The sequence below is a fragment of the Seriola lalandi genome, unplaced genomic scaffold (assembly GCF_002814215.2).
Source record: "Seriola lalandi dorsalis isolate HSWRI2012SDOR001 ecotype SW California unplaced genomic scaffold, Sedor1 jcf7180002054536, whole genome shotgun sequence".
In the NCBI taxonomy this organism is placed as follows: Eukaryota; Metazoa; Chordata; class Actinopteri; order Carangiformes; family Carangidae; genus Seriola; species Seriola lalandi.
The window spans coordinates 415,904-435,269 of NW_019525089.1; the positions used below are offsets into that span (position 1 = coordinate 415,904).

A 19,366-nucleotide genomic window follows, 5' to 3' on the forward strand; every position below is an offset into this window, starting at 1 on the left:
CGGGGTGGGCACACAAAGCATCCTTGCACCTGGGTCCACTGCTGCCTAGCTATGCCTGAGGCTGGCACCGAGCCTCACAGACTGCTGAGAAGAGATCAGTTTGTACTCTGAATGATGAACGAGATCAGCTAGATGAAGAGTTTGAAACTGATCCGAGATCAGGCCTGATGCTACCAATAGCTCTCTATAAATGGATCTGACACCTACATAAGACATATTGAGGATAAAGCTCTGTGCTGGAAAACCATACTGCACCTGACTGTTGTGACTTGCGCTATGTGAAAACTAGCCACAAAAGCTAGGGATCCTCTTTGGTTTTTCACAGGAGATAGGTCTGTCTATTAATGTCAATGGATAACAATCATTGTGTTTCCCAATTGAAGGTGTTTCTGTGATGCATAATTGAAATTCTGCTACGTGCAAAACCAGTCAGCTATCACTCAATCAATCGCACCCACTGTCCTTCTACAGTATTCATACCGCCCTATTCAGTTGCCACTTGACCAGAGCCTAGACGTCCTTCAGCCACATCCTCCGGCTCCACCCAAGGATCCCAAATTGTTATCCCCAGGTTAGTTAGGATATCTAATCCTTCCACCAAATTTTTGTCAGGCAGCACCAGGCTCTTTTTTTCTGCCCGAACACCCAGGACACACTCTAACTAAACCACCTGAGTTGGCGCACGTCAACATTAAAATTTGACGTCTACCAAGACATCCAAGACCTTCACCTTGTCCCTGAAGATACCAGGCACCCTGCAAAGTGAGGTTATTCCAGCCACTTACCTTGTGATTTCATCCTTTCAGTCACCACTCAACGCTGGTGATTTGATTGTATAGATTGATCGGTAAAGTGAGAGCTTCACAACGACCTCAGCTCCCTCTTTATCTCAACAGTATGTTACAGCTTTCACATAATAGAGGCTGCTGCTCTGAACTAACTCTTATCACACAGTTAAGCTCAACCTCACTTTGGAAGGAGATTGCAAGTACTCCAACTCCATTACTTGGTGAAGCAGCTCAGTCCCCTACCCAGAGGGCACGTTCCACTTTGTCGTGAAAAAAAAAAACCAAACAATCAACCGAGGCCTAAGCTAGAGATGCTTACCCTTATCTTATGACCTTCACACTCGGTTTTAAACCAACCACGAGATGACGTGGACAACAGGTGACACAGCACAAAACGTCCTTGGATGCTAAATTTCTAGAACATCTTACACATAAAATTGAGTCTGACTCATATTCCCACAATGGAAAATATCCATAACATGTGGGGAAGTAGTGTTTAAGCAGCCCACCTCACATCTTAAGCGCAGTATGAATATTCTTCATATGTGATAAACTGGATGTTGTTAATTTGATGGCGTTCATTTCTGGTATCAGTGGAACCAGGAACAATAGTCTGCTCACATCCATTACCCACATTTGTGACTGAATATGAACTAGGCCTGACTCTAATTAACACAATACATCACCCATGCCATAATAGCAATATTCTCATTACCCTGCTAAGATATAGTGTTGTGTGTGTGTGTTTGTGTGTGTGTGTCTAAAACACAGTCAATGAAACAGAGATAATTGGAAATAACACTCTATGCCACATGCATTTTTAAACACATTTGGAGATATTGCTTGGGACATGAGCAGCTTTCTATTATACAATCCATTAAATCATTAAAATGTAATTTACCATCTTCATGTTTTTTGAAAGACACAGCTAAGACAGAGAAAATCATTTCTGTAGTTGAGGCGGCGAGGGAGTTGAAATTGATGCACTATTATTTAATTTTTTTTAACTAAATGACGATGACAAAGTTCCCAAGAGAAATTGAGGATGTCTTCGGCAGTATTGATTCACATCAATTAAAATCATTCAGATAATTGTGACCAGATCCCAGTGAGTTTTATAGTTGCTAAAAAAAAAAATCAAGTTGTTAGGAGGAAAGAGCTGTAATTAAATAAACCACCCGATTTTCTTTTTTTTTTAATATTCATGTGCTCCTGTCTAATTACAAGAATCTATTATCCTGTTCTTCACATAAAACAATGAATAGCAGCACACGGCAATAAACACATTCTTTGGGGAATATGGAAAATAATGATTAAGACGTCTCCCACATTCCCAACGCCAGCAACGTCCTCCTAATGGCAACCCTTCGCATTGCTGCCATCTAAAACACTGTGCAGCAACAGATGTGTTTCTAGGTCACTTAAATAGAGGTACAGATCAAAATCTCTCTTACACACACACATTATAGCACACAGTGAGTTTGTCACAAATGTAGGTGAGCACTAATGCGGCAGTCAACAGTGGAATTCAGTGCATATATAGTCCTCTGACTCAGCCTGCCTGTCTGCACAGTGGCCTTGGGAGCTCACAGCAGATGTAGTTTAAATTGCTATTTGCTTCTTGCTGCATCATGCTTTAACTGCTCTTAAAATACACTACACAGTATTGTAAACACAATAGTACCTGTCCTTTCGTATCTGCATCTCGGTCTGTTGTGATACCTGATACCTGATCAGAAATAAGACTGGCTTTAACAGATTAGTATGCTTTTGTTTTTCATCACTATTACCGCTGCTAAAGTCTCTAGGTCCACCCATAAACTTGCTCCTCACAAGCAGCTCCCCTCTACTGTCAGTCTGCCTTACTGTTCCTTTAGAAGATTTTGTTGGACTCTTCTTTGTGAATAATGATGATGGGAACAAACAAGAAAATCATATTGATACATTCATTTATAAATATTATAGTATTACCAATTTGTGCATTTATTTTTGTCATATGACTCTGTGTCCAATCAGAACTCCATTAATCAAGATCATTTCTCCCTAATTTATTATGACGGGTGCATCTTTCTGTCCATTTGGATGTTTGATCAAACCTGCATAACTGTCAGGTAGTTACATGTAAAACACAGGCTCAGAAAGAAGAAGACGCTTTTGATAGAGAATTCCTTTAAGAAGAAGTGAGCGCATTGCTGGCACTATATACCCTCTTCATTATATATACTTTGAAGTGACTGATGTCTATCATAGAAGAATGATGAGAGGCAAAAATTAAGTGATGCTATCACTTTCTGAAAGTTCAGTATTGAGAAAAGTCTCTGATTGTGTACGTGTCATAATTGAAACAGAGACACACCAGAAAGCCCAAAGCCATGTTTGGATGAGTGATAAAAATGTACGCCAGTTTTATTATGTTTCAACTCTTTCTATCAAAGTCTGAGTTGTGAACGCCAAGAAAGCAGGTCCCATTAGTCACAGGATTTGATGACTCCATTCTACATTTCTTGTAGGGACAGGTTAACATTGCTCTTGGGTCTTTTTCAGTTAACTATGATCAGTTAACTTTATTTCATACCCTAGAAATGAGAAAAAAAACGTTGGCTGAAAAACCGCAGATGTTTCTAACTTACCTTAATGTGTACTTTTACCAGCACTGGGCACATAAACCATGTGACACACATACTGCACATACACACTGAAGGGCTGGATCTCACTCAGTAGCAACCCAAAGCCATTCTAGACCCTGAACTCTGCAGGGACATACGGATGAAAAATATTATTGTATGGAACGGATTTCATAACCGCTCATAAATCACACTGGATGTCTGATCTCTCTCCGCCCACCGTCACCTTCCTTCCCTCCGTCTCTCCCTCTCCTCCTTCCTTCCTTGACTTCTTTTTCTGTCTCTTGATGTCCGTGGGCAGCTCTCACACACACACACATGTATCTCTGACAAAGCCTTTGAAGAACCACACAGACGCACACACTTTTCTTATCCCCTGTTTCCTATACACTCAAAATTACTCACGCCAAACATACGTGGTTAAACAACTCACTATACTTTTCTGTCACACACAAACACATGTACGGGGCGAGCACACACACGTGTACACACAGATGGGGCCACAGGCTCGCCCATCAGAGGGGACCAGACCATGCCAGTACCGTTAGCTTTGGAGCAAAGTCAGAATGTGACACCACTTACATAAGCTGAGAGCTCCATCTCCCTCTCGGCTCGTCTAAGCGCCCACTGCACAAGGTCACACTCGAACTGATGGGCCGCTCAATCAAGCAGCACTTTTTTTTTACCCTTCATCTGTCCAAAATCTGTTAAGTACATACTTAATCCTAACTGTACATGGAGTAGGCAAAAAATTTCTCCTGCAGAAGGAAACTGCTGTTGAGCTCAGAACTGTTTACCAGTGTGTGCTTATCAGTCAGCTACTGGAAGTGGTGTGTGCAGACTGGTTTGAAAGGCAAAATATTCTGTTTAACAGTGAACTGACCATGCGGTATGTTTGACCTTTTCCTGAGTTTGTTAGCGCCGCTTAGCATTCAGAGTAGAAACAGGGGGAAAAGAGCTATTCTGGTTCTGTTCATCCAGTAGATTGCTGAAACTCGCAATTATTGCTGCTGTTTAAAAATTCTGTTTTTATAGCTGATTTTTAAAACTCACTTATTTAGGCTGGCCTTATGGTGCTCTATGAAGTGTACACTTTGCAATTGTTGAATTGTTGCTTTATTAGGTGTTAATGAGTACGTATGTATATGTATGTTTGTGTGTACATATGTGTGTGTATGTATGTACATGTATGTGCGTGTATATGTATGTATATATATATATGTATATTGTGTATATTTATTTTTCACTCATACATTGTCTTTCTTGTTTATGCTTCTGAATATTTTTATTTGCTCTGTAAAGTGTCCTTGGGTGTCCTGAAAGGCGCTTATAAATAAAAGTTATTACTATTATTTTTATCATTATTATTAATTGCCTGGGAAAGATCTGCACCAAAAAGAATATTAGTTCCCAAGTTCGGTCAGGTTTTTTGGGGGGGTTTTTTTGTGTGTGTTTTTGTCAGTGATTACTCTCCTAATGGCTTTTTAAGATCCAAGCAGTTTTAAATTACAGTTAGCCTCTGTGACACTGCCACAGAGAGATAAGCAGTTTCCAATAGCGTAAGAAGTGACAACCAGGATGGTATAGGCACTAATGAAAGCTGCAGAGATCTGGGTGTTTATCCCTAAACTAAGCAGCCCAATAACACCTGCATTATATTGCAGTAATTTGAGTCAGGTTGTATGGTCTACACTTTGACGATCATGATTAATGAGGTGGATGGAGGCATGAAAGTCATGGGTGAAAGTTCAGTGCAGTGTAAGAATTACAGTGGCTGTGCAGTTCATTTATCAAATGGAATAAACCCGAGAAGTTAAGGCCAAAACGTGTACAACTCCCACTCCTGCGGCCCCACGACACTTCACGCCATTGTCCTATTTCCAGTCCCGGCACCACAGAAAAGGCGATTTTGTACTTCTGGGCTCCCATAACAGCTCAGCTTCCCTCTCCTCACCTCTTGCTGTCTCTGTCTCTTGTGTGTGAACAATGGATGAGGAGAGACTACGTTTTGAGATTGAGAAATATGAAGAGCTCTAAGACCCACAATCACGTTGTTACAAACACCGTGGCAGGAAAGATACTGCCTGTCGAGCCCCTCTGGAGAATCGGCTCTTCAGGCGAGAAGTTTATGATTATGGAATGGTTGTCCATATGTGATTTTAAGTTAATGTCTACACGTTGTTGGAAACGTTTTTATGGTATTGTATGGTATCATGGTTTTTATTAGTATAGCGAGATCAATGGCATGCTGCAGCGCGACACCTCCTATAGAGCAGTTTGGAGTGGACATCACAGTCACGTCACTGCAGTCGCACCATCCCTGGAATAAGGAAAAAAAAATGTATTGTGCAATTGGATGTCTGAATAGGGATACACTAAAAAATGACCTTCATTTTTATACAATACTGTTGCTGAAGACTCCCTTTCAAAGCTAAATGCAGATGTTTATAGTTGCAAGCCACTAAAGGGACAGACTGGTCTGATGAAATCTCCACTGTTTATCGCACACAAAGGCAAAAATCAATGATGTAGTTTAAATCAATAAATGGACAACAGCAGTAACCACAAACCGGCCATTCTCAGCACATAATGGTAAACAAAATTGACCAATGTTAGCAACACTAGCGTGTAAGCAGAAGAAGCATGGGAACAAGCCTAGTTGCTCATAGACATAGACTCAGTATCTATGCAAGAATTTAATGCAGGAGTGGAGCATACTGTAATATTATAGCTGTGACATGACATTTACTTTACACTATGAATGAGCACAAACATAGCCTTGGGACCAACACAGTATCATTGGCAGTACAAAGTAATGACTGAGGATGTCTTACAGTTGAGGCCTCCATACATGCAGTACATCCAGACTTTGCTCCCTCATTGTTCACTCAATCACTGATTTAACCCGATTTGTGCTGGCAAACCATTAACATAATTGGAGGTGTCCTGTTGCTCCATATTCCTATGTAGTAAGTTGACACCTGACACCACTAACTGTCACTTTCTGCCATCAGTTCGGCTCCACCCTCAAAACATGTCAGTGCTGTTTACAAACGCATAAAAGGTCTATTGGTGCTGGAGGCGGCATTTGACATGCGTCACATGAGGTGCTGTGCCGCTGTGGCAGCGCTGTGTTTACAGCTTTAGTATGTGTGTGTGTGTGTCTGTGTTTTGAAGGGAGTTGTATTAATGCCACATACTTCCTATAACATTATGTGTGTGTTTGTCTCAGCTTTGATAATTTTGCATAAAACCTTAAACAGCACTGTGCTAATGGAGCATGTGGAGTGAAAAGAGGGAGATGATAGCTTAAAAGCCCACTTTAATACATCACTTATCAGCGGCCATGTTTTGTATATGTCTGCAACTGTCTTGATCAGTTATGGAACCACTTACATTTATATGGCAGCATAACACTCAATGTTGAAAATGTGTTTTTTAGTGTGTGTTTGTGTGTGTTTGAGTGTGTTTGAGTGTGCATATGTGTGTGTGTATGTGTGTAATAGGCTCTCCACTAAGTCTTGCTAAGCCTGAGAGCATTGAGAGCTGACACTTGGATAAATCATCCTACGTCACAATATAAATGCTCAGGGAGAAAGAGACGGCATGGGAGAATGGGAGAGGACATACTGGATGAAATCTCCCAGTGTTTAGGCCTTCATAGGGAAACCATATGTGTTATTAAATAATAAGAGAGCCCATTACCAACCATTAAATTGCAGTGAGATAAGAACGGGGGCTTACAGGCTGCAGTTGTATAAGCTCCCTATAATTTATGTGATGAACCTGCTGCAGTAAAAAGTTTGAAGCTCAGGATGATTTTGTCATTCTCTTTCAGAGATGCATTGTGTAGCAACAAAACATACGTACGTCATTGTATAAATCTATTTTTTTTAAATTGTTTTATGTAAGTCGGGTGTTGGTCATCAGTTTAATTACCCAGCTAAAAAAATAGCAGAGTAGTTGGCAAAGGTAAAGTCAGCAAGTCATCAATTTAAGTTTTAAAATAGCAGCAGTCCAGCCAATGCTGAATCTGGCAGACAGATGACCATTACCGTCTGTGTGATCTGTAACTACCCCTCCTCAGTCTGTTCATAAATGAACAGATTTCAAGGTGTTTGTGTGAACTCTCTGTGCAGCTGATTGAGGACACTTCTGTGTGAAGTCTTCAATTATCTTATGACAATGATGCATTAATTGATTTATGCTTGTGGCAAGATGCGTCTTTATATGTTGGCTTGTGTGGGTGCTTTTGTATTGTGCTGTATTGGATCGCTTTAACCGTGGACCTATGCATAATTACTGTGCGAACATTGGCTGTCAGATCAGATCAGATCAGCTCAGTGACAGTCTGAATGGATAACAAAGGCACATCAGCTCTGAAAGGTTCTTTGTGTTTCGAGACATTCAGTTAAGTGTTCAAACTTTTTGAAACAGCACACCAAAGTGCAGAATCAAATCTTTATCCGTCGCCATTCTGTGTACTCCTTAGGGGTGTCATGGTTTAGTCATTACATGGATGCATTGATCACGAATGATGTCTTTATGTGTGCTTCAATCAGCTAAAAGGCAATTGTATTCAAACATGTTGGCTTTAGAGGTAATTAATATTTATTATATTATGTCTGTCACTGAGCCTGTGCCTTTTGGAGGTCACCATGGAAACTAACATTAATGATGCAACATTTTGCAAAGAAGCTGTTTTATTCTTTCAAAAGCTTCAATACCTGTACTTTTCATTTTGTACAGTGTTTATAAAGTAATGAAATCTGACACAATTTTGGATTATACTTAGATTTAATAACAAACCCAATTATATCAAAGCCACGATCCAGTTATCTTAAACCTACTTAAGTTGGAAAATATATCTCCTTCAAAAACTGAATTGCACATCAAAAGTCAAGAAAGAACGCTTGACAGTTGTGACTTGTTTTCCATTTAATAATTTTACTCCCGGTATGTATTGACCAGTTCCCCATGTGCTGCAGCCCATGTCTCTGCTAACTCCCTCTGTTGGCCTGGGGACGTTGTTGACAGGCTTCTGTCGACTCTGATACACATCACCAGCTGCTTCTTTTCACCTGTCAGCAAGAAGCTTCACCAGGAGGGTGTAACACATGTTGAGATTCAAGCCATCCCCCTGGATCCCACACTCTCCATGAGTCTGATTCTTCTACAGGGTCCTCAGACACAGTTTGAGTTTTGGAGACACTGCTGCCTGGAATGTTACTGAGGAAGGGTGGATTGGCCTCAGTAAGATGTTAGCCTATGTTTTGGCCTATCACATGCAGATGAAACACAGTATAGTAATACTCTGGAAGACTTTGGAAGTCTTCATATCCCTCACACACACTGCAGAACAAAGCCTTATTTGTCATTTTGTATTTAGGCATACATTTCAAAATGTTATAAACTTGATTTGCTTCCTTTCTTGCATCAGTACTGAGACTTGTTTGGTTAAGAAGTGGCTTGTTTTTGCTTTTAGCCATATTTCAAATGGCTCGATGTGTGTCCCAAAAGTCTGCGACAGACTACTGTTTGCTTCCATAAATGGACATAAATTGTTAAGTGTTGAATATTTAATTTGATTTTGGGTTGAGTTATTGCTTCTCTGAGCATTTCAAGCTGCAAAACAGCTAGGCTAACTGTAAGCATTTACACACCATGCCAGATGTCATATTAAAGTGGCACATGCTGAGGAATAACTTTACAAAGATTAATGTCCATCTGAAGAGACTATGGCAGCATCCTACTGTGTGTTTAACATCGTGGCCAGGGCCATCCCAGATCTGATAGGTAGCTGATCGAGTGCATTAACACAATAAGGTGGGACAAACGCTGGCCAATTCAGTGATGACCGCTGATCCGCTGATAAGGCCAGTTTCCAGCTACTACAGTAATGGTAGGACTGAGGCTGTGAGAGCTGATGTCTGGTCAGCGGACTTTTGACCATGAGTTATTAAACATCAGACTATTATCTCTTCTCCTTACAGATAACCTCCTTTTATCAAAGCCTGTCTGATATTATTTAGCTTTGATAAGAAAATGGCTCTTGGAAAATGTGAAGCCTAGCCTGAACATAATTACTGATTAAAAATAGACATGTTGTAATAATCACAGCTTCCCAGGGACTGTGATAGGTGGAGGTGGAAAAGAAAGCTTAATAAAATGGTAGCTGCATGATCGTGCTATTCTAGGTTGTAATATCAGCTTTAGTTGTTGTGGACGGTCAGCACCTTTAGTTTAATGCTATATTATAAAATGTAAAAACAACAACCTGGCCTTGGATACACAACATTACAATGGATGCTAACATGACTTTTGGACGTCGGTTTTGATGCATCCGCGCGTAGGTTGAAGCAATGTGACGCTCACCTGCCATTCATTAAGCTTCACTACGCCATGGCCACCCAGTACTAGATCTGTGTCCCGTCTTGGCCACCCCAGTTAAAATGTCCTGGATACGCCACTGCTAAACACTGAGAAGCGACATTAACTGCCAAACCACACAGTTCTCTGGTGCTGAACTTCTCTTGATTCTCAAAACAACATGCAGACAAGCAGCTTCAGGCTCATCTGTAATGACTACAAGTCTCGTCAGGCTTGCTGTCTTGCTCTTTCACTGCCTCTTTAGGTCTGTGATAGAAATGAGAAGCGCCTAGAAGGGCTTCGACAGTACAGCTGTTAACACAGCCAGGGCTAGTAATAAAATGACCCGTTTCCCTATAGACATAAAGCCATATTCATAACAGTCTCATTGTAACAACTGTCGTTCCAGAACCTTTCACAACCGTGATAATACCACTGGAGAGGCTTTCAGAACGGAGGGACAGGTCGGGATAGAGGGGATGAGAGAAGTCATCCACTCACTGCCGCAGGAAAAATAGAAACCTACTGGAGGGGAGCAACTAGAAAGGAGAGGTGGAGATGGAGGGGTAGAAGTGAAGAGAGAAAGATAGACATTGTGCGATAGTGAGTGAGGAACAGAGTTGCAGCGGGCCGTGCTGTCAGAGTCAGCCTGTCATCACACACCAGGGGATTTTGGTTTGTGAGCGTGTGTGTGTGTGTGTGTGTGTGTGTGTGTGTGTGTGTGTGTGTGTGTGTGTGTGTGTGTGTGATATTTGAATATGCACTGCCAGGCGTCACATTGAGTAAAGACACATGTGACATCTCTCTCTCCTTCTCTCTCTCCTTCTCTCTCTTTCTCTCTCTCAAAGGAGCAGGAAATGCCATTGCTGCCTAGCAACCACGTGGTTGCCTGCAGGGCTATGGCAATATGACTTTTTTTTTTTTTTTCAATTTTTCTTTAACAAATTTCACACTTTCCCTTGAATCAAATGCATGGCCAAACCAGTACTATGGGCCAGACACAAGGCTGTGAATAGCTTTCTGACAGATGAATGTGTGTGTGTGTGTGTGTGTGTGTGTGTGTGTGTGTGTGTGTGTGTGTGTGTGTGTGTATGTGTATGTATGTGTGTTTGTGTATGTATGTATGTGTGTGTGTGTGTGTGTGAGATGAGCCTACATGTGCATGGCCAAACTATTTTGAACTGATACAGTTATGCCAAGACTGCTTAGTATGGCTTTTTAACAGATTGTTGTGCATGTGTGTGATTGTGTGTGTGTGTGTGTGACACTGTTGTAATACTAATAATGTATTCATCCTGTCTACCACATTGTGCCAGGATTGTGCTGCCGCCACTGGTTACCACAATTGCAAAAACTTGTCACACACAATTGTGCCAAGATTAAGACTTTGTTTGCACAAACACCCATGTTTCATTAAAATTGTAATACACAGACCTAAAAATTCAAAACCAAATACTTGCTGAAACTCAAGTTGGCGGTCAAGCCTAACAATATAAAAAGTGACAAACTTGAGTCTTTGCATAGGAAGGCACTGGAGATTTACCTCTGTCTGTCTCCACTGGTTCATTCAGTACCAAACATCAATAAAAACAAATATAAATTATGCAGCAGCAGTGTTTATGTCCTCGCTCCATATTCCGAGTGTATCCACAGTGTTTAAATAAATTCTCCCCTGAAGGAGTTTATCCTGAGAGTTTATATTGTCACAGTTTATTTTTAGCCGAGGTTTTAAGGTGATGATTTTCAGTGCACCTATTCAAACATGCACACTCTCTCGCACACACAGACACACACAAAAAAACACACACACAAACATACTCAGCACTGTATGTACTTTACCAAGTACAACTCTCCCCTTATGCAAGCACCTGGCTTCTCCAGACAATGAGTAGCATACACATAAATAAAACATAAGTATAATGCAAGCAGACAGGGTCACAAGGTTCAGCCTCTGTTCCAACTGAATACTACAGTGGGCATCTAAACCACTCTGAGTGGTTGTTAGTGCCTGACCAACAATCGGCCCTTCTGGGATTTGCATGCGCTGCAGTGTGTAGAGTTTCATGCAAATGGCACATTCATATATAAGTAAGCTAGTTCAGCTGCAACGTGAGGATGTAAGCACAATACACAAAGCCCTTACTCTAGAAGTACCACTTGTCAAGCCAGTGACATACAGCAGCAGAAACATTAGTTTTCGGAATTCCTGTTTATTTTACTTATTTTTAGTTTTTTGCATTTATCTGACTTCAAGCTTAGACTTTGGTGTGAATGCTATTGATCTTTGGATCCGTCCTGTCTGATATCCAGTCCATGCTGGAGGTGAAACACTCTCCCGCATTGATTTGAGAATTCTCTGAACGCAACAGCATGCAGTGCCGTGTTTGAAAGCGTGTCTGCTCTTTCCCTTTTCAATTTCCCGTAGTGAACTTCACAAACATGAGGTGTTTGAGAGTTCAGAATAATATGTGACACTTTCTTTGACACATTCACTTTTTTTTTTTTCCCCCAAATACAAGGTTGAGAAATTGAAGGAAAGATCAACATAAAGTGTCAACCTATGGTTTTGGGTTAGCGTGAGACGACACCTCAGTGGGACAGCTTCATCATTCTTCAAAATATATTCCTCGTTGGTCGTGATGGTGGTGGTGGAGAACGTATAATCTTAGGTGTTCAACTGGCTCGATGTGCAGTGACAGTGAAGTCCATAGCATGTGATTTCCATGCTCATCCAACCATTCAGTGACCCCTCCTGTGTAAGCACCTGCATTCATTATGTTTCTCCACTCATATATGCTGATTTTTATTTCCTGTGATTTAACTGTTTAAAGCCACAGAACCTGGTGACACAAGCGGGCGATCTGAGCGAGCGCAGCATTACATTGTTCAGTGGATTGTGACCAAAACATACGGTTTGGTGTTCAATTCACCCCGCGCATGAATTTCGAGCCTTGCGTTGGAGGATATGATTTGCTGTGATGTATTGTGACACTCTTATTCACGACGTCTCAGGGCAATAGAACACCACCGGGACGGTGTGAAGTGGGATATCCACTGTGGCATTGTGCTGTCAAAAAATTTGTAAAGAACAGCCTGACACTGTTGAGTCTGAAGGTAAAAAACTATCCATTGGAAACATCTCTGGCACCTTGTTGAATCCATGACTCAAGTTGTTTGGTCGGCACATAGGGGTCGCACTTGGTACTATCCTACTTGAAGCCCCAGAAACGGGCACTGAATACACGAGGTGCAACACACACTCTCCTTTCTAAATAACTCTCACCCTGCTGCCATGGAGGGCTTCAATTTTTTTTTTTTTTTATGGAAACTCCACTGACAACATAGAGGGAACTGAACTGCCCATGTTTATCTCACACTACCTTTTTTTTTCTAAAAACTGAATGTATTGTGTTTTTCTCAATACCTTTCTCACTAAGGCGTCAAAGAAATGTTTCAGCAAAGAATCCAATTAGGAGGTTTAGTCTGTTGCCTTGAAAACAAGTTTCATTAAAGCATATTGCTTCTTTTCGTCATGTGGGGAACCACAAGGGATAGGTCCATGACCTATTTTGGGTCTCGACCTGAAGTGGTAAAAATCCCCTGTTAGTGTGTCTCTGTGTGTGTGTGTGTGTGTGTGTGTGTGTGTGTGTGTGTGTGTGTGTGTGTGTGTGTGTGTGCGTGTGCGCATGTGGTAGAAATTCAGGCTGTTACTGTTCCTTCTTTCCTGTAGGGCTCTCAGGACAGCACCACAGAGATACTGAGAAATAGAGCAGAACCGGCAAAATTAGATCTTTCTCCAGGCTCCACCATAACTGGCTGCTTCCTTGAGAGCACACACACACACACACACACACACACAAACTCACACGTAGGAGAGAACAGAGAATAACACAAAGCAAACGGAAAGGGTGGCATACAGAGAAAAACCGACAAGCACGCAGAGACAAAACAACACATGCCGGGAAACCGAGTGAGAGAGGAGCAGTCAAGACTCACACAGGCATTTGTATCCCATAACAAGGGAGTTTGTGTGTGTTTCAGTTTTACACACATTGTTAGAAAATGTCAGTGTGACTGGCATTTTCTGGTCATCTGAATGATTTTTGTGCAAGTGTCCTCATATTGCAACCGGGCATATAATCCTGCAGTGGTAAATGCTGTTTGTGAGTGTCTGCGACAGCATGGCGAGGCGGGAGATCATCACGGAGTAACAGCTGGCTACCAACCACCTTCTTTTCTTGTCTCGTCTCTCTCCCCGCTGCCCTCTCTCTCTCTATCTCTCTCTCTCTCTCTCTCTCCCTCTCTCTCTCTCTCTCTGTCTCCCTGCCCTCCTTTTCTTTTCTCTCCGGCTGTCTTACTGTGTGCCTCTCGTCATGTCCTCCTGCCCACAGCCTTTCTGTGTCTCTTTCTCTAAAATAGTCAGTGGTGTGAAGGAGGGCCACCGAGAGAAATCTATAACCCTCCTTTGTGCTTTTCATCTTGAATTCGCCACCTTAAACGAATGCTTATGATGCGGATCGTTTCTATACCAATGCAGTCGAAAGGAAGAAGGAATGAGAACCGAGTTTGAAAAAATGACTATTCATGAATTCTTGCCGGGTTTCATTGAATCTAGTGTGATGGAAATTGCTCAGCACCCCTCGATAAATTTTGCATTTAAAAAAAAAAAAAAAAAAAAAAATGCTAGGGGAAACAGGCAGCCTGGTTGGATGAGCTGCTGAATTAATGGATGGATGGTTGAATAGATGGATCAATGGAAAGCAAAAGGTCCAGACTGTGCCTCCTTTAATCCCGACGCACCATCCCGCAGTTTTCTCTCTCTCTCTCTTCCTCTCTGCCCTCACCCCACCCTCATTTCAGTTCATCCCTCCATTCGGTCCACCTGTTATGCCTGTTTTGTGTATGTGTATTTCTGGGCGCGTGTGAGTGCATGTATTAATCCTGTGTTCATCACATTCTCTGACACACTAACCTTAGTCCTAGTGTTGCGAGGACTAATCCAGATGAAGCCTCTCTGTCATTCGAACAGTTCATATCACTTTTGCCTATGATTTATACTTCATGGATACAAATTTGATTATTTTTGATCATGTTTTTTTTTTTTTTTTTTTTTAACACAGGGAAGCAGAAAACCTATTCACATTATTCACATTACAGCTCATCTATTCTCCACTCCTGCATTTGGTAATATTTACCAAATTTTCACTCATCTCTGTTAAAGTTTGGAGCAGATCTGGATTATTTACTACGAGTTTGAATTTCTTTGTGTTTAAGGTCTGGCGTATGTGTTTGACAGCGGCGTCTGCACAGCTGTCAGCAGTCATTTGAGAGCCAGGCAGTTTTGGGTTAAGAAGCTCTCCATTGGAGTTGTTTTAACTGAGACAGAAAAAAATAGATTTTTTTTTAAATTTTTTTGATGGTCACTTTATTTGCCATTGCAGACATTACCAGTGTGAAATCCTTTAGCTGCAGGCTGACCTTTTCTGTAAATGTTGCAGAGCCATCTTTTCTCTACAACAGCCATTTTCAACTGGTTTAAAAAAAAAAAAAAAAAGTTCCTGCAGGGCACCAGGGCAATTCTTGGACAGATCAGCTATGTTTTTGTTTTGTTTTTTTGTCTTTTTTGTTTGGGCATTTTTTTTTTTTTTTACTAGTAGCACTGTGCAGTAGAGGCAGGTTATCCTGAATCTAAGCTTGGTGCCATCAGCCAGCTGGCTTAACACTATTGCTACTTTGCAGAGGCCACAGTAATACTGTGTCTGAGCCAACAGCCTGACATAGTTCACAGCAGTCACACTGACTAACACAGACAGAGGTGAGCAGCCTTTGTGGAGCCAGATGGTGACACAGAGCAGCTATCTATAGCCTCTCTGAGAGGGAAAAGTGCAAAGAAAAAGACAGTGAAAGAAAGGAGGAAGAAGCAATAAGAGCAGCGTCTCGCAGTCGGTGGCATTGATGTCTGCATCTATGACGTGTCTGTCTGCGGTATTGATCCGCTGGTTTAAAATGCTCAGTTTGGAAACTGGGAGGACTGACAAAGGCTTCACAGTTCACAGACAGGCCATCTGAACCTCAGTCACATTCGGATCATTCACTACTGTCACAAACGTATCAGCTCTACCAGGATAACGCCAAATTCTGCAAACCTAATATGTCAGAGTGATAATAATATTGTTCCCTCAATAAGCCAATGCATTATATTTGTTTTAGGTTCATTCAAACATTTTTGTCCCCTCTATTTACATGCCTCTACATTAGATTCTAATAGATCAGATTTTCTTTTTCTTTATAAAATGAAATGAAGTGAAAACATTTTTTTTAAGCGTGTAAACTTCCCGATACAGCATGTTGCAACTTAAGCCACACCATTACACCATTACAAAGCAACATGCATTCTCACGTTATTTCTTTTGTACCATTGGTCCATTTTATAGATAGTGCCCAACATGCCGTAAAAAGCAAGCTATTGCCACACTGGGGTACATTTGTCATGGAAAATATGCCCTTCCCTGGAAAATATGTATGGTCCATAAACACAAGCTCCAAGAAACATTAATCCACTGCATATGTAACTTGGCTAGAGGCAGTGGACAGACCGTGTGGATGCCAGGGCATATATGAAGCTATATACTGTGCAACAGTGGAAATTTGTCCACCGTTAAGAGATTTGGCAATACCGTTTCCGCCTCAGTGCCTTTCCCTTTGTGTCTCTGCTATATATTCGGGGCAGGCAGTGATCTCGCGAATCCAGCTGCCTCACAAGGTTAAGTCATTTGGGCAGCAGGACACACTGACTTTAGAGCAACAGTTGGTGGTAGTGATGCACCTCTAAGCTAAACGCCATCCACAGAAGAAGAGAGTGACGAGACAAATGGAGGAGGAATATGAAATTGTAAATACAGATCAGGAGGGAGAAGAACTTGTTACTAAAAGCAGTGTGACATCTGTTGTGTAGACAGTACGGTGTGGTTATTTTAAACCATTTCTTAATTAAATTTACAGAACAGTTACTGAATCATGTTATTTACCATTACTATGATACAGAATTTATATGCAGTTATAGTAGATTCTGGCCAAATCACCCACCCCTAGATGCCACCTTCCGCTTTGTCAAAGCTGTGTTTTATTATTTAAAAATTAAAAGCTGCAATATCAAACTTTTACATTGACACGACAATGAATAAATGATACTCAGCCATGTCATCATTCTTTCTGTGTCGCTGCGTGTCCACTTGTACCTGCAAATGGCCTTTCGGGGATGTGCACGATATTCTGGGAATACAAATGCTGCTGCAGGTGCAGCCAGTGGTGAGCCATGACTGAGTCACAGGGACCAAAACAATGGTTCGAAAGTGATGTCAAGTGAAAGAACTGTGAGGCGTAACAAGCCCTGCTCAGAAACACCTGTCAACATCACCCGCGCCTTTTCTACTGTGGACTGTCCATTGACCTAGTGCCAAATGTAGAAAGCATACAGTCAGCCTTTTACTACGCAGTAGGTGAGCTATGAGTGAAGTGTTAGGGCATGAACTGAAGGGTGAGAATAGTCATGGGTATCTGTTCCAAGGTGAAAATCTAGATGTAGCTGTGCTTTTTAATTAGTGATTTTTTTTTTTACCCTTCGGTCACATCAGACACGTCTCTTCCAGACAATGTAGGCGTACAGAGTGTTATCTAATGTGAGACACTTTGGGATGTCGCCTCAGGTAATTCAAGTCAAACATGTCTTATGTTTAACTGTATGCAATATAAAAGTGTTGGAAATGCAGTAAATAGCTGATCCTCGTAATATTTTTGCCATGCGCAGCGTTTTGCAGAAATTGTGGTTTCCATCGCTCGGGCCGCGCTCAGTCCTGCATGTGGTGTCATTCTAGTCTGGTAACAAGCATGAAGCAATTGAAGGCTGCTGAGCTACACATCCATGTAACAGGATTTACCTTGATGGTTTTCTATTTGCATTTAGCTTGAATTACTGTCAGAACAACACTTCAGCTGTGTGCAAAGTCAAATTAGTACAAGTACACACAGAAGTTCTGGCGTGGAACTCATTTCCTAACTTTTTTAAAGTTAATTGACTTTTATGAAGAAAAATGGACTGCCAGTGCTATGGAGAAGATTCTTGCTCAGGCTTTCCAACAGTTTAATGACTAATTGGACAAACGTTTGCAGTTAGCCATGATCCAAATGTGAATTAGTATACTTCAGTGCAAAGTAAAATGATTTGCTGTTTGTTACCTACATTTAACCTGCATTCATTTTAATTCGTCTCTTTTTTCAGTTTTGGTGTCTTGAAGGTTGGAAAAAAGAATAATTTACATTTAAATGTATTTACATTTGCATTTACTCATTTGGCAGACGCTTTTATCCAAGGCGACTTACAAGCGAGCGGATGCATTAATCTAATCGCTTTCACTCATTTCAGTATAGAGGCAGATACTATATTTGAGCAGAAACTGGGTTGCAAATGTCTGTCACTCAAATTTCAGAGCAGGTATATTTTTTAATGGAAGCTTTTTCTCGCAATACTCACTGCTTGTGTGTGTGTGTGTGTGTGTGTGTGGGATGGGGAGGGGGGATTCTTCTAGTTCGTTTTGTTTGGTTACGTAATCATCAACTAGGTGCATGATAAGTGCTAAGCAACAGCCCACAGAGAGTCATGCAGAGCCTAAATAACAACTGATCTAGCCAGTAATACTCCAGTGGTGGTGGTAAATGGGAGATATGTGTTGGAATTTAGACATAATATGCTTCATAATCAAATGCATTTCTATTTTTTAAGCAAGCGGATTCCTCTGAGAGCTTGTAAGAAAACTAATAATTTGCCTTTTTAGTAGCAAAATAAGAGACACAGGCAGAACTCACTATAGATATTTTGGAAGATCAATGTGGTATGGGGCAAGATGTGCAGAATTAAACCGATACCATATTTAAAAGCATATTTATGTTCTTCTTTAAAGCTTATATAATGTGACTGGGACATATACTTTGTTATCCGATGCCTGTTTGCTTGGTGGTGGGGTTTTATTTGCCACAAACTCCAGCGACTCTTGCTGGAAGTAATAAAATAAAGGGTATTTAAATGTCAGAATAATAAATTAAAATTAAAGTTAAGATAATTAATATTCTTAATTAGTCTAACTGAACCTTAGACAAAGAGGTGCCACGCTATGCAGACTGTCAGCCCTTCATCAGTTGGCCTTCTCACTCGGCTGCAGCGGGGGATCACAGGCTGCTCTCCAGTCTGTTGCTTTGTTAGCAGTGCTTCGCCGTGTGAGGTTACGGCCGTGCTTCTGGTTTTCTAATTAAAAAAAAAACAAAAAAAAAACAAGTGTTATAGACCGGATTTGCATATGCAGAAAGAAGATAGGCTCTTTAAATGAATAGTGCCTATCCTGCTTGTTTTATGGGTCCTGTAGGAAAAGTACCAATGTATCAGCACTGACAGATAGACTGTGGTGTGTGATTTCAGTGCCACAGCAGTGTACAGAGACCTCGCCTATTTGTAATGTGGCATAATCTGTCACTATCCAGCACCCACTCTAGAGCATCCGTGAGCCATTTTTTTTTTTTTAATCTCAAGTCCTC

At 41.2% G+C, this 19,366-nt stretch overlaps 1 protein-coding gene across 1 annotated transcript in view; it reads right to left on the reverse strand.

Annotated features, from left to right (window-relative positions):
- The window catches only part of LOC111661114 (leucine-rich repeat and fibronectin type III domain-containing protein 1-like protein), a 145,013-nt gene extending 125,940 nt beyond the window's left edge, over positions 1 to 19,073 (reverse strand). The window contains exon 1 of the mRNA XM_023414577.2: positions 18,926 to 19,073. The gene's annotated coding sequence lies outside the window, so the exon portion shown is untranslated. The remainder of the gene's footprint in view (positions 1 to 18,925) is intronic.
- Positions 19,074 to 19,366: the final 293 nt, after the last annotated feature.